This window comes from Vombatus ursinus, unplaced genomic scaffold (genome assembly GCF_900497805.2).
Source record: "Vombatus ursinus unplaced genomic scaffold, bare-nosed wombat genome assembly UNPS02014848.1, whole genome shotgun sequence".
Classification (NCBI taxonomy): domain Eukaryota; kingdom Metazoa; phylum Chordata; class Mammalia; order Diprotodontia; family Vombatidae; genus Vombatus; species Vombatus ursinus.
The window spans coordinates 6,743,079-6,762,664 of NW_020954626.1; the positions used below are offsets into that span (position 1 = coordinate 6,743,079).

General features: G+C 39.9%; 1 protein-coding gene across 5 annotated transcripts in view; it reads right to left on the reverse strand.

The window, feature by feature from the left end:
* RAB27A (RAB27A, member RAS oncogene family) overlaps positions 1–15,245 on the reverse strand; it is an 89,211-nt gene extending 73,966 nt beyond the window's left edge. For 3 of the 5 annotated variants that reach the window (XM_027840762.1, XM_027840764.1, XM_027840763.1), the window contains exon 1: positions 14,845–15,244. The gene's annotated coding sequence lies outside the window, so the exon portion shown is untranslated. Of the gene's footprint in view, positions 1–14,365; positions 14,385–14,844 lie in introns of those variants that run through there. The other 2 variants (XM_027840766.1, XM_027840765.1) reach the window with 2 other exon arrangements.
* Between the last annotated feature and the right edge of the window lie 4,341 nt (positions 15,246–19,586).

Consider the following 19,586-nt stretch of genomic DNA (forward strand, 5'->3'; position numbering starts at 1 on the left):
TGGCCTAAAAGAGGCCTCATAGTAAAAGAACTCCTTAAAAAGCAGAATTGGCCAAGGAGAAAAAGAGGTACAAATGCTCACTGAGGAAAATAATTCCTTAAAAATTAAAATTGGGCAAACAGAAGTTAATGATTCCATGAGACATCAAGAAACAATAAAATAAATTCAAAAGACTGAAAAAAATAGAAGAAAATGTGAAATAGCTCATTGGAAAAACAACTGACCTGGAAAATAGATCAAGGAGAAATAATTTGTGAATTATTGGACTACCTGAAAACCATGATCCAAGAAAGAGTCCAGATATAATATTTCAAGAAATAATTAAGGAAAACTACCCAGATATCTTAAATTGGGGGGAGGGGTAAAATAGTAATTGGAAAGAATCCACTAATCGCTCCTGAAAGATATTGCAAAATAAAAACTCCCAGGAATATTATAGCCAAATTGCAAAAGTCCCAGATGGAGGAAAAAACATTGCAAGCAGCCAAAAAGAAATAATTAAAATATCATGGAGCCACAGTCATGATCACACAAGATTTAGCAGTTTTAATGTTAAAGAGGTAAAGAGCTTGGAATATGATATGCTGGGAGACATTGGAAAAGACCAGAGCCAAATAGAAAATTTGACACTCAAACAGAAGATTCAAAAGAAGCATAAAAAAGTAAACATAAAAGAGAAATCATAAGGGGTTCAATAAGGTTAAACTATTTACATTATTATATGGGAAGATGATATATGTAACTCCTAAGATCTTTATCATTATTAGAGTAGTTAGAAGGAGTTTACATAGACAGAGGGCATGGACGGGAGTTGATTATGTTGGGATGATCTCAAAAAAAAAATGAAGGGGTGAAAAAGAGGGATGTACTGGGAGAAGGGGGAAGGGAGAGGTAGAATGGGGAAACTTTACTCACATAAAAGAGGCACACAATAAAGAGCTTATACAGGAGGGGGAAATGGGGAGAGTGGCAGGCAATGCTTGGACCTCACTCTAATCAGAATTGGTTCAAAGAGAGATGAACATGTATGTGTATATATATGTGTGTGTGTGTGTGTGTGTGTGTATGTGTGTGTGTGTGTATACATACACACACACACACACACACACACTCAGCTGGGTATAGACATCTATCTTACCCAATAGGGAAATAGGAGGGGAAGAGAATAAGAGAAAAGGAGAGGGGGAGAATAGTGATAGGGCAGATTAAGGAAGACAGTGGTCAGAAGCAAAGCAAACTTTTGAGAAAGGATAAGATAAAGAGAAAGAAGGATAAACTTTAGAAAATGGGATGAAGGGAAATGCACAGTTAGTAATCATAACTGTGAATGTGAATGGGATGAGTTCACCAATAAAATGTAAGAAGATATCAGACTGGATTAGAAACCATAATCAAACAATATGTTGTTTACAAGAGACACACTTGAAAGAGGATACACACAGAGTTAAAATAAAGGACTGGAGCAGAATCTAAGATGCTTCAGCTGAATAAAAAAGGCAGGCATAGCAATCATGATCTCAGACAAAGTAAAAGCAAAAATAGACCTAATTAAAAGAGATAATCAGGGAAACTACATTTTGCTAAAAGGTAAGATAGACAATGAAGTAATATAAAAAATTTTTACAGCAAGTTTCTTTGATGAAGACTTCATTTCTCAAATATATACTGAATATAGTACTGAGTCAAATTTATAAAAATAAAAGCCATACCCCAATTGATAAATGGTCAAGGGATATGAACAGGCAATTTTCAGAAGAAGAAGTCAAAGCTATCTATAGTCATATAGATGCTCTATATCATTACTGATTGAAGAAATGCAAATAAAGACAACTCTGAGATACCACTTCACACCTATAAGACATGACAAATGCTAGAGGGAATGAGGGAAAATTGGTACACTAATGGACTATTGGTGGAGTTGTGAAGTGGTCCAACCATTCTAAAAAACAATTTAGAACAGACCTGCACAACTTGGCAGTAGGTAGTGGCCAAAATTAAAATAGGCTAAACTTCTTTGGGTTTTTAGGTTTTTAGCAGCTCACTTTCCAAGTAAAGGTACAATTAATGATTAAACTATTTCTCAAAAATACTTTTTTCATCAGCACATAATCCAGAAACTGCCATCAGAAGACACTTTATGAAGTCACCTTCATTCAAAGACTTCCCAACAGCAGCAATTAAAAAAATCTGAAAACTAACCTTAGTAGCTGCCTCATTTTCTGAGTTTACTTTCTTGAAAAACCATTGTTCCCCATTGAGATTTTTCAATAATTTGGATGCTTTAATTTGTTTTTCATTGGTGTCCAATTTACTTAAGTCAGGATGTTTTGATTCGAAATGGCGACAAAGATCGTGCTCCTTTGGAATGGCTATTACTTCTTGGCAAACAAGGCACAATATTTCGTCTCTCATGTAAGTAAACAAGTATCTATTTGTCCACTCTGGATTAAATACTCTATGCTCTGCTTTGACCTTCCATTTCTTTTTACCATCCATTTTACAAAGTCACCCCAAAAACTTTAATGTTAGAACCAAAATTTCCACAGCAACTGTTCACATACAAAGAAATACTGAACTGAGTGTCTGACCTTGGAGAGAGCACCTGACATTCATGTAACTTGGAGGGCAGCCCCTCAGCGCAGTGAGGGAGGGGAAGAAGCCCTCAAGTTGTTGCCGTTCATCACATAGCAGGGGTCAGCTGTGTTAGAGTGGGGCTGCATTCACTTTGTCCCTGTTCAATGCCAGTAACAACTGAAAACACAGTGAAAAGATCCAGCTCTCACTCTTCTCAGACTAGAGACAGACTGGCGATAGTTGGTTGCCTCCGGTCACGTGACAAACAGGAGCCTGTGCACAGTGGCAACCCACCCACCAAGTTACATGATGGGCACAATAGTGACCAATGGAAGGGGGATTAATCGGGGCATGGACAAAGTACTTATTATATCTTGACTTTCTTTTATACCCTCTACATTTTTCATGGGCTATCCAAAATCCAAGCCTTGGCAGGCTGCAAGGCCATATATTGTGCAGCCCTGATTTAGAACTATGCCCAAAGGGCTATAAAACTGTACATACCCCTTGCAATACCACCATTAAGTCTATATCCCAAAGAAATCAAAGAAAAAGGAAAAGAACCTATGTGTCCAAAAATATTTATAACAGCTCTTTTTGTGGTGGCAAAGAATTATAAATTGAGGAGTTGCTCATCAATTGGGAAATGGCTGAACAAGATGCAGCATATCACTGATTGTTGGAGTACCATTGTGCTATAAGCTATCACAAGGGGAACAGTTTCAGAAAAACATGGAAAGATCTATATGAACTGATGTAAAGTGAAGTGAGCAGAACCAGAAGGTCATTGTACATGGTAACAGCAATATTATAATGATGATCAACTGTGAAAGACTTAGCTGCTCTGATCAATACAATGACCTAAGACAATTCCAAAGGACTCATGTTGGAAAAAATGTTATCCACCTCCAGAGAGAAAAGTGATGAATTCTGGGCACAAATTGAAGTATAATTTTTCACTTTTTTTTTGCTTTTCTGTGATATAGAAATATGTTTTGCATGATTTCACATGTATACTGTGTGACCCTAAACAAATGATTCAACTTCTCTGTACTCTTAGGTCATTCTCCATGGTTATAAATGACAGAAAAGATGCATACCTGCATTAGTAGTGACAGTTTCCTTACTAGGAGTTCACTACATCATTGAAATCACAGGTCCAGTCCCTATGTATATTATGCAATCTATATTTCTCAAGATGTTTTTATTTCCTACCTGTCCCTGATCAGCATCTGTTGTTTGCAGGTGGAATGGGAAAAAGATTAGGAAGGGTATGAGATAGAACTTCAAAAGACTAGACTTTCTATCCTATCTATCCTGACCGTCAGAATCAGAAGGCACAGAATTCCTTTGTTGTAAACTCTGCCCACCTCCCCCATTTGTGCCACTGCCTATGATAAGGTATTTAATGGAAGATTTGAATTGCAACCTTCCTGACTCAGGACTTGTGTAGTAGAGGAAAAATAACAAGCTTAAGCCAGGTTCTGGTCTAAGCACACACTGTTTTTGCTACAAAAGTCATCATCATTAGCTAGTCACAAGCATGGTATGGCTTCCCACATGGAGAGTAAATGTAAGAGAGAATACAACAGTCCCTAGAAATATTAAATTTTCTTTCCACATTCTGGCAAAAACCATTCATTTGTTCATGAAGGACTGGAAAATGATTCATTAAATATGATAGTTCCTTCCTCACATAATAATTAAGGTTCATCTCTTCTAAATTAGTAGTGTTTCCTATCTCAAAAATAGAAAAAAAATACTAATCTTTCTACTAATTGGATGAAAAATAACTCTACTATTGGAGCATGAAGGAAGTTGCTAGCATTCATGTCCTACAAGGGAAGGAAGTTGCTTGAGATAATTGTGTAAGTTGAGCAAGATAATGGAAGGCGATTGCAAATATAGACTTAGAAAGCCAAAACCCAATAGAGGGCCCCTGCAGAGCGCAACTGGGATGAGTGTCTCTGGGTTCAGAACCTGATTACTGAATAGTCATATCAAAAGACAAGACAGACTTCTCTAAGCATACCTCACCAACCCTGCTCTAGGCATTTCACACTAAGCTCTGCTACTCTGAGACTTAACCTTAGTCTCTCAAGAGCCAGCTTATATCTCCACAAAGTCTTCTGGCATCTAGGCTAGAGATAGGGCACATACCTATTGTGTGAAGACCATGGTCAACAATAGGTCATCTTTTGCATAAACGCTTCCAAGGAAAGCAGGTGGCTAGCTGAGGTTTACTTTAACCATATGAGTCACACGAGTTACAAACCCAAGGACAGCCACTTTAAGCCTTATTTTGATTGAAAACTATAAATACAGGTGGGTGGAAAGAATCACAGAATATCAGAGCTAGAAAGGACTTAAAAGATAACTTAGTCCAAACCCTCTCATTTCGAGGCAAAAACAAAAGCCCCGGAGAGTTCAATGATTTCTCTCTAGTCAAGGGCAAACACAGGATTCAATTCCCAGATATATAACCCCAAGTTCAGTGTTTTCTCCTGTATCTTCATCAACTCAATTGAGTTGAACAACGATTTGTTAAATGCCTATTATGTTCAAAGCACTGTACTAGGGTCTGGGGATACAAAAAACAAAACCAACCATAGCTCTTGCTCTTATGGAGATTGTAGTATAATGGGGAATAGTAGGAATAGGGACCTTACCGATGCAGATCAGCATCTTCTCTACAATTTATAGTACTATAGAGTTGCCAGTCGGGCTACACATGGCCCCTGGTGTTCACCAAGTGCCACTGGAACTAGATTAAAATGTAATTGGACAATATTTAACAAAATAAATAAAAATACAATAAAACATAGATAATATTGTATTTTAAAAGTAAGTCACTATTCAGCCTGTAGGGATCCTTAGGTACAGTTTGGTGGCCCCAGTTTTACTTGAGTTTGATGCCACTGGCCTAGAATGTTGAGAGATTAAGTGGTTGATTTAGTGTCACCCAGCCAATATGTGTCAGAGGGGGACCTGAACCCAAGTCTTTCTGATTCTCAGACTATCTCTCTATCCAGTACACCATGCTGCCCGGCATTGTACCTATACACAAATAGATATGATATGAGATACAACATAATAGGGCAGCTAAGTGGCACCACAGTGCAAAGTGCATCAGGTCTGGAGTCAGAAAGATTCATCTTCATAAGTTCAAATCTGGTCTCAGACACTTACTGGCTGTGTGACCCTGAGCAAGTCACTTAACCCTGTTTGCCTCAGTTTCCTCATCTGTAAAATGAGCTGGAGAAGGAAATGGAAAACCACTACCAATATCTTTGCCAAGAAAATCCCAAATAGGGTCAGAAAGAATTGGACACAACTGAATCAAATTAATAATAACAAAAGCCTCGCTTTCCTAATTTGTAAAATGGAGATAATAATAGCCTCCATCTCACAGGGTTTGCTATAATGTTCAAAAGGGATAATCTATGTCAAGGCCTTTGCAAACCTTAAAGCCGTATATAAATGCTAGATATTATTACTATGAAAATAAAACTGGATTAGATGATCTATAAACTCCCTTACAACTTTAGATACTATGATCCTAAGAATGAACAACTTGCCTATGAATGAACAACATCTGGCCTATGAAATAAATTGCATTTGTGTTTTGCTTTTCTGAGAATAAAAGATTTGGATGAAATATTTCCTTTCTCCCAGACCTGCTGCTTTGATGCATTGCAACTCATACTACATTAGTTTCACTTTCCATGATATTTCTGAAAGGCTATTTCTTCATAAAACGATATCTGAAAAAGAAATCTTCTTGGAGAATACCTTCCTTAACAAATTGGTTTGCTAACAGTTACAGACTAGATCAGCAAATTTCAGAATATACCAAATACAATTTTCTTATCTGGTTGTAAAAATGGGCTCATTTTTTCCTCTTCTCTTTTTTTTCCATCTCAAAGAGAGACTTCAGTTAAACAGGAAGCTGCAGGGTCAATGAACAAATGTATTACCATTTCCTTAAGTAACTCTTGTGTCAGGGATGTCTGTGGCATAAAAAGCCCAGTTTACCTTATCACACTTATCTTACTTGGAAACCCCACTGAGAAATATGAGACATTCTGTTGCACAGCCCAGCACACCTCACTTGTACACTCTTATAGCTCAAGTCATCAAACAAGTGTTTAATATCACAGGTAACATTAGAACCAAAAAAACTGGGAACATTGGCTGTAACTGATCCCTGGTTTGCCGTCTGGGGAAACTGATTTCACAAATCATCATCAGAAGAGTAATGCTGTATTTATAGACCATACTAGCCAGAAAAAAAAAATCTAATAGCAAAAGGGTTTAATCAAGACGTAAAGTAAATAAGAGGAAATTAAGTAGTAGAGTGACCATTCACAAAGAGCTATCATCTCCTACATCCTCCAAGTGGTATACAGGATAGAAAGCTACTGGGGAAAATTTAAGCCAGGGTAGGAAATTAGCTTTCAATACATAGGTAGATAGAGTAAGGAAATTTCTCCTCTCTTCTCCATATGCTTTCAGCGGCCAACAAGCAAATCTACCACAGTACCTTGGAACTAGATTTGCATAGGCTTCAGGATACAAGCGCCTAAGAATCTATTTCCCGTATTTCTAAACTGGGTATAACTACAGAACAAACATCTCCTGTTCGGTAGACTGTATTCCCCAAATCAGGCTAAACCTGTTCCTCTCTCCATGCAAGGCTATTCACAAATACCCACAATCCCATCTCTTTCCCACTGCTTGTTTTCATGTAGCCCTCTATTTCTGGCTTCTCGGTCTTCTCCAAGTGGTTTCTTCCCCCTTCTCTTGTCTTTGTTTTCTAATTCTGGGCTTCCTAACAAAATCCTTCATCTAAGCATAAGTCTACTGATATTCTTATGTCCCAAAGCTTTCTCCCTTGGGATCCTTTGCCTAATCATTATGGGCACTTGAATCCGTGTTGAAGAGTCCCTATTAAGGGTAAAGGGAATCTCTGCTCTTATTACATACAATTATAAAAACTCTGTGCCCTTGCATACAATAATTTGCTTGCTCTAATCCCATTTTAATGAACCAAATTATCTCTTGAGTACCCCATTTCCATTCCCCTCTGGCCCGCAGGAAATACAATAGAGTGGAAATAGTGTTGGCTCTGGAATCAGAGGAAGTAGGTTCAAAGCTTGCCTCTGATGCTTACTATTTAATACTTGTGTGACCCTGGACAAGTCATTTATCATCTGTAAAATGTGGGGGTTGAACTACATGAAATTTCTGAGGCAGATAGGTGGCAAAGTAGAGTCAGGAAGACCTGAGTCTAAATCTGGTCTTAGACACTTACTAGCTATGTGACAATGGGCAAGTCATTTAACTTTTGCCTCAGTTTCCTCAACTGTAAAATGGGAATAATAACAGTACCTCTGTCAGAAGTAATATTTGTAAAATGCTTAGCACAGTGCCTGACATACATACATATATGCATATACATACATATATACATATGCATGTATACATATATATGTATGTATACAGATACATAAATACATATATATACACATACACACACACACACACATATATATATACATGTATATAAATGCTTATTCCTTTACCCCTTCCCTTTCAGTCCTAGATCTAAGAGCCTGTGACCCTGTAACTATGAATCCCTTCTCAAATGTATTAGCCTAGGAACTAGTACTAGGAACTACTCTCATATAGACTTGTCGTGGGATTAGGTAGCATTTGAATTATCTAACCTTTGTTTCTCTTTGTTAGGAATGAAGGCTACAACATCCAGAACAAAAAACAATGAAGTTCTTGTATCTTCTCAAGAGGTAGCACATTCCTCCTCACCAGAAATCTCTTAGACTGCTACTGACTTGGAGATCTTCCATGAACAAATGTCCATTTAGGGCAGGTGTTCTTAACCAGGGTTCTGTCAGTCAATAAACACTTATTAAGTACCTACTATGTGCCAGGCACTGTTCTAAATGCCAGGCACCTTGCTAAGTGTCAGGAATACAAAAGAGAGAGAAAAGACAGTTCCTACCCTCGAGAAGCTTACATTCTAATTGGGGAGAAGTCATGCAGACAACTATGTCCAAACAAAATATATACAGGATAAATTGGAGATAATCAACAGAAGAGAGTCATTAGCATTAAGGAGGCTCAGGAAAGGCTTCTTGTGGGAGATGGGATTTTAGCTGGGAGTTGAAGGAAGCCAGGGAAGCTAGGAGGCAGATATGAGGAGGGAGAGAATCCCAAGCAAGGGGATCAGCTAGAGAAAATACCCAGAGCAGAGAGATGGACATGAAGTGTCTTGTGAGAGGAACAGCCAGGAGGCCAGTGTCACTGGACCTCAGAGTCCATGAAGGGGTATAAAAGGGACTATGAACTTGATTGTTGCTTTTCTAAGTACTTTGATAACTGTATTTCAATATAATTATTTCTTTCATAATCCTATGTATTTAATTTTGTGCATTTAAAAACATTCTGAGAATGGGTCCACAGGCTTCCCTAAACTGTCAGAAGGATCCATGACACAAAAACCCCTAATTTAGCTTAACTTTTGCTTCATTCCAACCTCTCCATCCAGCTTAGAAGGACATTCTTCCCCAAAGAATCATTCTCTGGTTCTCTGGAGGCTGCCAGTACACTTCAATTACTCCTCAATTCATTTCTAAGAGACACTGGAGCACATTATACAAATCAATTCCATGCACACAAATATACTCTTAATAAACAACCATCACCATAAATTCAACCTAGGAAATGATTTGACAGGCCATATTGAAATTTTAATTTAAAATTTATTGCCATATGTAATTTATTGCCTGGTTCACCACTCTCCAGATAAGGTCAAAAGAGCTATAAAAGATTATGCCCCCCCCAAATATAATATAATAATTTTAATCCAATCAGTTTCATGTCTTTTTGTTAAAAGATATAAGGGGTGACTATACAACTATGCCTAATTAGTCATAACTAGTGAGACATCCACCCGACTGGCATAACTGTTGTTTCCAGGGCCTCGTAGAAAGGCTACAGTAAATCAGACCAATGAGATATTTTGGTCTCTAAGCAACCACTTTTTATTATAATGCTTTGACCCAGCAGCTGGTTGGGCTATATATGAATTCATCAACAAAGCTATGAAAAACAAGATCACAAGCTCTGAAATACCGTAGCCTGGTTGACAGGGAAATAAGAATTCATGTCATCGGTTTTCAGGGTTCTCTTTCTCAATAAGCACAGCTAGCAAAAAAGTGAATGAGCCTCTGAAGGCCAGCACCCCCTCAACCCCCACATCTACCTGCAGGACTGAGTGCCATGTTTTTCTTCATACTCAGGCCAACAAATGTATTCATAATAAAAGAGTCTATCACCAAACAAGTGGATCTCAGAAGACTCATATGTGTCTTTTGAGTGGTCATTTGACTGCTATTTGATAGAAGGGCACTACAGAGGAGGGGTTATTAACCTGGGGTCCATGGAAGGGGACTGAGGGTAGATTTCAGACATGAAATGGATAGGAAAAAAAATTACATCTTTGTCATTAGTAACCTTTGGCTTCCTTAGTAATCCTATGTATTTTATTTTATGCATATAAAAACAAAATATTACTCTAAGAAGGGATTCATTGGATTCACTAAGCTGCCAAAGGAGTCCATGACACATAAAAGGCTAAGAACCCCTGTTGGGACCCTTGGGCATGGATTATATAATATTAGAAGTGCTATAATGTTAATACTGAGATATAGCCAACAGGCTTCTCTAATTATTCCTTTCAACAGGCATTTATAATGTACCTACTATGTGCTCGGCAGTTTGTTAGGTGCTAGGGACACAAAAACAAAAACAGAACAATCTTTGCCCTCAAGGAGGTTACATTTTATTGGCGGTAAGAGGTAATAGAGAACAATATATACACAGATAAATCAATTAAAAAACAGGGATAGGGACTGAAGCTGCAATTTCTTTCATATAGGGATTAAGAAACTCTGGCAATGCAGACCAGAACCTTCTCTGCAGCTTATAGTCTCAGAAAGTTGCCTAGAGCACCAAGAGGTCAAGTGATTTGTCCAGAGTCACAGAGCCAGTATGTGTTCAGAGGCAGTACTTGAATCTAGGTCTTCTGGCTCCAAGGCTAGATATCTAAATACAAATTAATTTGGGAGGTGGGAAGAAAGCACTAACAACCTGGAGAGGAAGGAGAAGAGATCAGGAAATAGCTCAAGTAGTAGACAGCAACTGAGTTAAGTCTTGAAGACAGCTAGGTCTTCCAAGAGGTAAGAAAAGAGGAGCCTTTCAGGCATAGGAAACAGCCTGTGCAAAGGCATACATACGTAAGATCAAATTTTAGGATAGAGAAGAACATCTAGGTTGGCTTAGCTGGAATGTAGAAGAAGGAAGCATCATTTTCTTCCTTAGACAGGATATACACATAGCCAACAAACTGGACTGTGATATGGTCAGTCTTTGATCATGAAGATGATCAAAGACTTTCATGCATGTACAAATAGAGTTGGAGGCAATTTCAAGGGCCTGTTGTTTTAAGATGGCATAATGACTTAGAGTCAAGAGAGATCAGAGTAACAGGTACCCCTTATATGACCCTAACCAAGTTACTTAACCTCTCTAAGCCTCAGGTTCCTTAGCTATAAAATGGGTATAATAAAATTTACTCTATCCACCTCTCAGGGTAAAGTATGTACAGAAAGATGAGTTATTAATTAATATTGTTATCACAACTGGAGAAACAAAATGAGAGACCATTATACCAATAGATAGGGGGGCAGAGAAACTAAAATATTCCATTTTACTCTTTCTATAGTACATTATTTTTAAAACCTTCATTAGGAAGAAAAAAAATGAAGTTGATGGTCCTTGAGCCTTGTACAACCAATATAAGTCACCACAGAGAGACTAGGATGCAAAAAACAAAACAAAAAAAAAAAACAGAGCACTTAATACTGTCAAAACTTGGCTCTGTTATCATAAAACTACATTTAAAGACCTTTTACCTTTCCATCAGGGTTTTCCTGCTCATCTGTTCCCAAAACAGCTGCAATTCAATTCCTCAAACATTTATTAAACTCCCCACCATGTGCAAAGTATAATCAGAACAGATTGGTGTGACATGCAGCACGAGTTATGGATAGCCTGAGCTACACTGATATCCACACAATGTGGGCAGATGCAAAAGAAGGTCATCAGTACATTGGGAAGATCAGAAGATCTGTAGGAGAACATAGACATGAGTCATGTAGGATGAGAAGGCCTGTGCTCATGTGGATACTGAATCAAGGCATTGTAAAGCTTAAAAGATTCCAGAGGATAGAAAAATCCCAAACATCCCCGACCTGAAGGCAAAGGCATCAATTCTGTCCATGCAGGCCTGGGGCAATGAGGGAAGGGGCACGAAAAGAAATTATCTGTAAGAAATTTACTTTAAAAAAATCATAAAGAGATTTTTTGCTTAGAGCCTCAGTCTTAAATTTGTTCAGTCATTTTTCAGTCACATCTGATTTCGTGACTCCATTTAGGGCTTTCTTGGCAAAGACACTGGAGTGGTTTGCCATTTTCTTCTCCAGCTTGTTTTACAGATGAGGAAACTGAGGCAAACAGGGTTAAGTGACTCACCTAGAGTCACACAGCTGATACGTGTCTGAGACCAAATTTTAACTCAGGTCTTCCTGACTCCAGGTCACACCCTATCCACTGCGCCACCTAGCTGCCCCAAGTCTTAGAACATTGCCTTAAGTTTTAGTCTTTCAGCATTACTGTACCAAATCTATGATAATGTCTCTTTAATTATAAATAAAAAGAAAATATTATGTTAGGGGTGGGTTGGGGGGAGTGTTCCTTCCTATTCTTGCAGTGAGGTTATAAATGATCTGTCTTCCTTGATAAGGTGAAATCACAAAGAGGGCTTAAAAAAAAAACACACACACAAATTCCAAAAAAGGGAGATACAAAGAGTAAGTGCTATAGGAGTTCAGAGGAGATGAATGCATCTTACACATCATAAAAGAAACTTGACTTCAGAATCCTGAGCAAAAAGCAAAGATTGAAGTTTCAAGAAGATTCACTGCAATTGAGTAGGAAATGGAGAAAATGGGTAGTAAAGATCAGCTTTAGTCTCTCTCTCCAGTATTCAAGGAACACACAGAGGGATGAATCCAAAGGAGTAAACAGAGCTGTCCAATGCTCCTCTGCTCTGGCCTGCTCTGCCCAATCTGGTCACTCTAGGAGAAGAGGTGCAAACCTTTGTCATTCACTCTCAGAAACAAACTCTACTCCTCCAGAAAAACGAAATACCTTCCCTTCTTCTTCTTCCCTTCTCCTTCATTTGGTAGAGATCTTGGTAGAGGATCAAGAAAGTAGGTAGCATTTGTGACTGTATCTATCATCCTTTTAAAAATGGACAAAACTTTTTTCTTTGTATGTTGAAATGCTTGTGTTTATTGATGATTGTTCAGTTCACAAAAAAGAATTGGTTTAAAAAAACAAAAACAAAATAACAACACACAGTTATCTCCATTTTCCCTGTCTTATACTTCTCTTCTGTATACTTTATAAGTTTTCTGGGCCACAAAACTCTGATGTTTGCTCTCACTAAACCAACAAATGCTTTGTAAGCAAAAACATAAGGTACTATAGGAGTAACAGCCTAGTTTCCATACTTAGATCATCTCAGTGTTTATAAGCTGAGGTTTTGGCTATTAAACATCGACTATGGCTCCTAATTTCTAACCAAAGGCAGAATTCCTCTTGGTTCCAATGGTCTATTTTTAGAGGTGAATTTTGTTTTGGAAGGTACAAATTTGAGAACCTAAAGTTTCCCAGTAATGCCAAGGAGCAACAACAGTGGGAGACCAATGGAGAAAGGTAAATTCGACTCAATAAACCTTTATTAAGCTCCTATTGGCCAGATCACTATTATATTTCTGTGAAAGACAAAATAAAATTTAGATAGAATAGACATTGCCCTTGAGGAACTAAAGTTTAATAAGAAGATGTGTCATATAAAAAGGAGGTAGAATAAGAGGGAAAATAATTTTCCCTCAGTGTTTATAAGGTGCTTTTCTCAAAAGAACCTGTGAGTAGATCAGTGAAAATTCTGTATCTGTGTTAAGAGAAGGAAATTGAGAGCCAAAAACATTAAGTGGTTTTGGAAGTTGGGATTGGAGCCCAAGTCTCCTGATTCCAAATATTTTTTCACATGTACCTTGCTACCTGCCAACAGAAGTTGATTTTAATTTCTTATCTAATTCTTCTTCTTTACAGAGACTATTTTATTCACCATGAAAAGCACCTGATACTAGAGGCTCTGAACAGCACAGCATGAGAAGAAAATACTAATGGGAAGAGGGACCAATGAACAGGCCGTGAATCACCAAAGGGCTTGGACCCCCACTACCATCTTCCTCTTCCATGTCAGAGAAAGGAGAGATGTGACACTCTGGAACACACACACACACACACACACACACACACACACACACACACACCCCAGTATGCGACTTATTGGGAAGCTCAGAAGAAGGGTTTTGACCTTAAAAGATGACCTTTAGATATCTGCACAACCTCAAAGCCAAAGTCTGGATAAACCCAGTTGTAGAGAAGCTGGCTGAAAGAACGACAGTCCTGGTCTGCCTAGGGCCAAACTTCACCAACTGGGCTCTACAGGTTGTAAAGGAATAAAATGAAAAGCAAGAAGAAGGAAAATCTCAGGGCTTTCCTTCTTCCTTTCTCTGTATATTTCTAAGTCCCCTCTCTCGAGGGGATAATCCCTCCCCAACATCTGGATACATACGCCAAGGTAGATCTTAAGTTCTGTCCTCCAGTCTTCCCTCATCAGCCAAGTATCCTACTCAAACCAACCAGTCTCCTCAATCTGGAATCCATCCCTTAGACGTCTGTCTTCTGGCCACCCCTAGACCGCCTCCCCTAAACATGTGCCATCTCTCAGGAGTTGCCCTGGGGGATTTAGAGCTCCTAAAATCGTTTCCCCCAGGGTCGGCCCAGAAAAGCCCCAGGGTGGGACTCTAGGGGTGAAGCGGGGCACCTCTGCCCACTCCCATTCCCCCCTTGTCTGACCTCCCAGCCCAAAGCGAAACACTCGCGGTCCTGTTCCGCAACCCCCCGTGAAAAATGTGAACCGCCTCCCTAGAACAACACTAGCAAGATGCCCATCATTGCTTCTCCCACCCAATCAACGACACCCCAGCCCCCACACCCCGGGCGATGTCGTCCATGGGGGACGGGCTAAGGAGATCTCTGCCTCACCCTCACCTGTCTACCGTGTCCCGTCGTCCCCGAAGCAGCTGCAGGTCCACGCTCAGTGCGCTCAGCTCCCACTCTGCAGACTGCCCTTTTTTGGGTCCCTGGCGGCTATGTTCCGTCCGGCCCCACATCACTTCCCGTAAAGGAGCTGAGAGGTGGGGGCGGGTCCTCTTTTCTTTCCTACACCTCCCTCTTCCTCCTCCTCACCCGCAGGGTACCTCCCAACCGAGTTCTTCGGCCCCTGTGCCCACGTGGGAAGTTAGGTGGCTTCGGCGTCCTCTGATCTCTCCCTCCTGGGGAAGGACAGCGGGATGGAGCCCCGAGCCAGGAGCGGGACTGGCCCTGCACCTGCCGCCTGATACCCCACAGGGAAAGTAGGAAAGGCTAGAGAGAGGACCCCGCCCCCGCAGCTGGGTAGAAGCCACCTGGAACTCCGGAGGGGGCGGGGGCGGACCAGTGGGAAGAGGGGAGCCCCTAGCTAGGGTTCCTGGGCTTTGCTGCCGGTTTCCTGTCACCCACAGAGGAAGGTCTTCCCGGCCTTGGCTGCAAGGAGTAAGTGGTCTGTGTGAGCTGGCACGGAAGATTTTTTAGCTGGAGTGAAGGAAAGGGTTAATGTTTAGTTGAGGAGAAATGAAGGAAAGCGGAAAGAGGGTACTGTTTAGATGGGTAGAAGGACGGAACGGAATGAACATGTAATGATCCATTTCAGTCGCAGTGTGGCATTTTGTTTAGCCACTCCTTATTAAACTTGCATGCGCCTTCCCAAGAGCCACTTTCGGAAAACGATTCCAAGGACACAGACCCTGCTGCCGGTGCGTGGCTGACTTGAGCCCTAACCCTGGCTCTCTTAGGCGAACAGTCCTTTATCAATTCACCTCCCATGAGGTCCTAAGCCCAGGATTTCCACTCAGAGCATACACGCTCACTAAGCGTAATAGATAGCTCCGTACCTCCCATCCTTCATTGGTCTCTAATTTCTGACTTTTGAGAAAATTCCTGCAAAAGGGGAAAGGCAATAGCATCTGCTGTGAAAAGGAATCAAAGGTAGCAAAGGAAAGAGAAGAGTCATAAAGAGAAATATAAGCCCAAACCATATTGGTTATAAATGTAGTTCTTCCTGGTATGGGCTAATTCAGTTTAAAAGCAACTTAAACTGTGAGAAACAGGATGCATGACCTAATTGTATAGCAAAATGACATAGAAGCAAATTGGTGAAATCTGTCAGCCTTTGCTGCCACCTAGCGACTCCCTCTTATGTCAGTTTCGTTTCTTTAAACCTAAGGCCTGTGATTATTGAAACAGCTGGACTGCTGGGCGCCTATCCGAAGAATGTTGTTCATTGATGCTACTGGGGTCAAAACAGTATGTGCTGAATTGCAGCTCATAAAACCAGTCACTACTAGTAACTTGTTGCTGAGAAAGCCCTTCACCTGTACCTACAGACATCTGGAAAGACTAAAGAATATCCCAGAGGTTCTGCATTTTGAATAAATCCATTCTTGGCAATTCATTCTCTGCCCAAACCAGTTTTTTTTCCCCCCACAGGAACCTCCACGGGAAATGGTGTAAACTGAAATAGGGAAAGATTCTGGATGGTGTCTGGGAGGTGGATCCAAGGTCCATTTCAATCCAAACCACACTACCTTTGCAGAAGGATTAAGTAAAGAGGCTGAGAAGCTGGACAGGAAGCCATCCCCAGGCTAGCAATCCAGTGGACCATGTCTGCAGGTACAAACAGACTTCAGAAAGCTCTTGGAGAACTTAAGTAGCCTCCCAGGATTGTGTGGGCTCTGACTAGAGACACTTCCTACTCTTGGCCTTTCAGAATTCTCATCTTTCTTCTCCACATCTAACCAGGCACTCCAATTCCCATCATGGGATCCAGGACTTCTTCTGACTGAGAGACCAGTTTGACCTGGGCCCACCACAATGCTGCTCTCCAGCCACCTTCATGTGCTGTGTCTCCACCCTTGTACCATTTGCCCATCTCTGCTTTCCACCTCTAACATTGGGAACCAGTTCAAGACTGCTGTTCCTAGAAAGGTTACATCAGTCAATTGCTCAATGACTCCGTCTTCCCTAACCAAAACACCATCCTCGGCCATCACTCCCTGATGTGATGTTTTCCTCAACTAAAACCTAAGCATTTTGAGGGCAAGAACCATCTCCCCCTGCCCATCTGGTAACTTGCACACATAAGCAAATTGTTTAATTGAATTGAATCATTTAAGAAAAAAAATCAGGGGTAGCTAGGTGGCACAGTGGATAGAGCACTGGTCCTGGAGTCAGGAGGACCTGAGTTCAAATCCAGTCCTTGACACATAAAACTCACTAGCTGTGTGATTCTGACCAAGTCACTTAACCCCAACTGCCTCACAAAAAAAAAAATTCAAAGTCTTTAGGATATGGAAGACCATAGTCATTACCACTAGAAATGGGAAAGTTAATACCACTGGTTTATTAAAAGTGAAATAGAAAAGGAGGCAATTTCTAAAACTGTTATCACTCATCTAGTATCAATATACTACCCTATGTTTTAGTTATCTTTTAAGTTCATGAGTGTTTGTGTATCTGCATTCCCCAGATAAATACAAGCTCCCTGAGGGCAAGACCCTGGTAGCTTCCAGGAGCTAGATAACATTGTGAGGAATGAGATATCTTGTTCTTCCAATTCCTAGCAACTGCTGGAACTATGAATCAAGGGCCTCTGTCTAGCCTCCCATCACTCCTAGAATTGGAAGGTATCTTAACAGTCACTTAGTTCAGCTTTGGATACCCTCTACATCAGTGGTATGAAACTCAAACAGAAAGAGCCATTATACTGTACATAAGGATCCCTGTGGGTTGTGTGTTGACTGCTAACCACATAAAAAATTAACTGTTCTTTTGTATTTTTATTTATTTTGTTAACTATTTCCCAGTTACATTTTAATCTGGTTCAAGTTGCACTCTTAAGTGTTGCAGGCTGCACTGCATAGTCACCTATTTAACACCCTTGCTCAACCACATAGCTAAAAAACCAAAGTAAACATTTGGTCTTAATTTGAATTCAATCAGTGAACTTTCTCACAGGGAAGCCTATTTTTTGGACAGCTATTAGCAATTGTCTTAAATTTAGATATCTCCCCATGTGCCTGAAACAAGTCTCTGCCTCCTGTAAGTGCCCGTGCTATATACATTCCTCCCTTTGAGGAACAATCTGGAACCCTGTACCTTCTGGGATAAAATGAAAATGTTTAGCTCTATCTAGTACATGTAGTTTAGACACATCTAGTATTCATCTCATGTATCCCTATCTGCTGCCACTGCTAAATCTAGCTGCTCCAATTTCCCCCTCACTCATCTCTGATTAAGTATTCCATATCCCATTTGATGGATATTTGGTGTTTTAAGTATAAGCAATGCCTGAGTTACAAACCCCTGGTTTACAGTGTCCCTTCCACATGAACAGCCATGGCACTGCTCCATAGAACAGAATATCAACACCAGGCACCAGGTAGCTACATGTTTTTATAGATGGACTTAACTACTGCTAAGACAGGGGTGGGGAACTTGCACCCTCCAGGCCATATGTGGCTCTCTAGGTCCTCAAGTGAAGCCCTTTGACTGAATCCCCACCCTTGGTCTAAGATAGTAGGGGCTGGGCAGTGGCACAGCCTCTGAGGTTCATAGAGCGAGTAGACTAGTCTGCCTTGACCTTAATATAATTATAGCAAAGGAGAGGTTCCTTGGCCTAGCCTCTAAATTTGAGCTTACCAAATAAGGCGGAGATGACTAGCCACGATGATCTTCCTGTCCCCTCAATGGGAGAGGCAAATAAGATTTAAAATACCACATAAATAGAAAAGGTAGAGCTAAGGGACCTGTCTTGGCTTGCTTAGTCACTTTTCGCCTGTTAAAGAGGCTTCTGTGGGCTAGCCTGGGAATCTATTAAAAATGTGTAACAGTCTAAATGAGAAAAAAACTTTCTGAGTGTCAACCAACTTTGGGAATACAACCCAAAGTTGTAACTTGGGAACAATTTGTCTAGAGCTTTCTACTTCTTGTAACACCTTCACATTTATCATTTCATTTGATCACAGGCTTTTTGGTTATCTAGTGCTTTGGCACCAAAGCACTGATGACTGTTTTACTTCCATGAACATTGTGATGGATTTTTATGCAATTTGAAGCTAATATCCATTTTGGCTTTAGAAGAAAACTGAGATTTTTTGATAACTCTAGGCAAAAAACTATTTCTACAATTCTCAATAAGCTAAACTGAAAGAATATACTAATATTGTCAGTTTAGCACAATTACTTACGAAAACAATGCTACAAATTTCTCCCAGGGATATATTTTGACTGTGGAATTAAAGTAGATGATACTGCTGTTTTTACAGAAAAGAACTTCAGTGTTGCTTTTTTCCCTGATACGTTCTTATTTAAACCCAATAACATATAGATGAAACAATCTTTTCTATGAAATTTCTGTCTGCAGAACTTTGTTCATGCAATTTGGAGTTCTATCAAAACAATCACTTCTGTGTGATAGCTAAATAGTGTTGTCATTTATATTGTAGGTAACAACAGCAACTCTTCAAATATGTGATTTTGCTGCATTATATTGGTGGAGGCAGGATTTGAAATCAGAACATCTGTTAACCAGCCAGATCCTAGTATCTCATTTTGGTTAATTATTTAGATTTTAATTATAAGTGTTCATCATGGATGACTGAAATTAGACCTTACTAGTTTTACTAAATTCATTC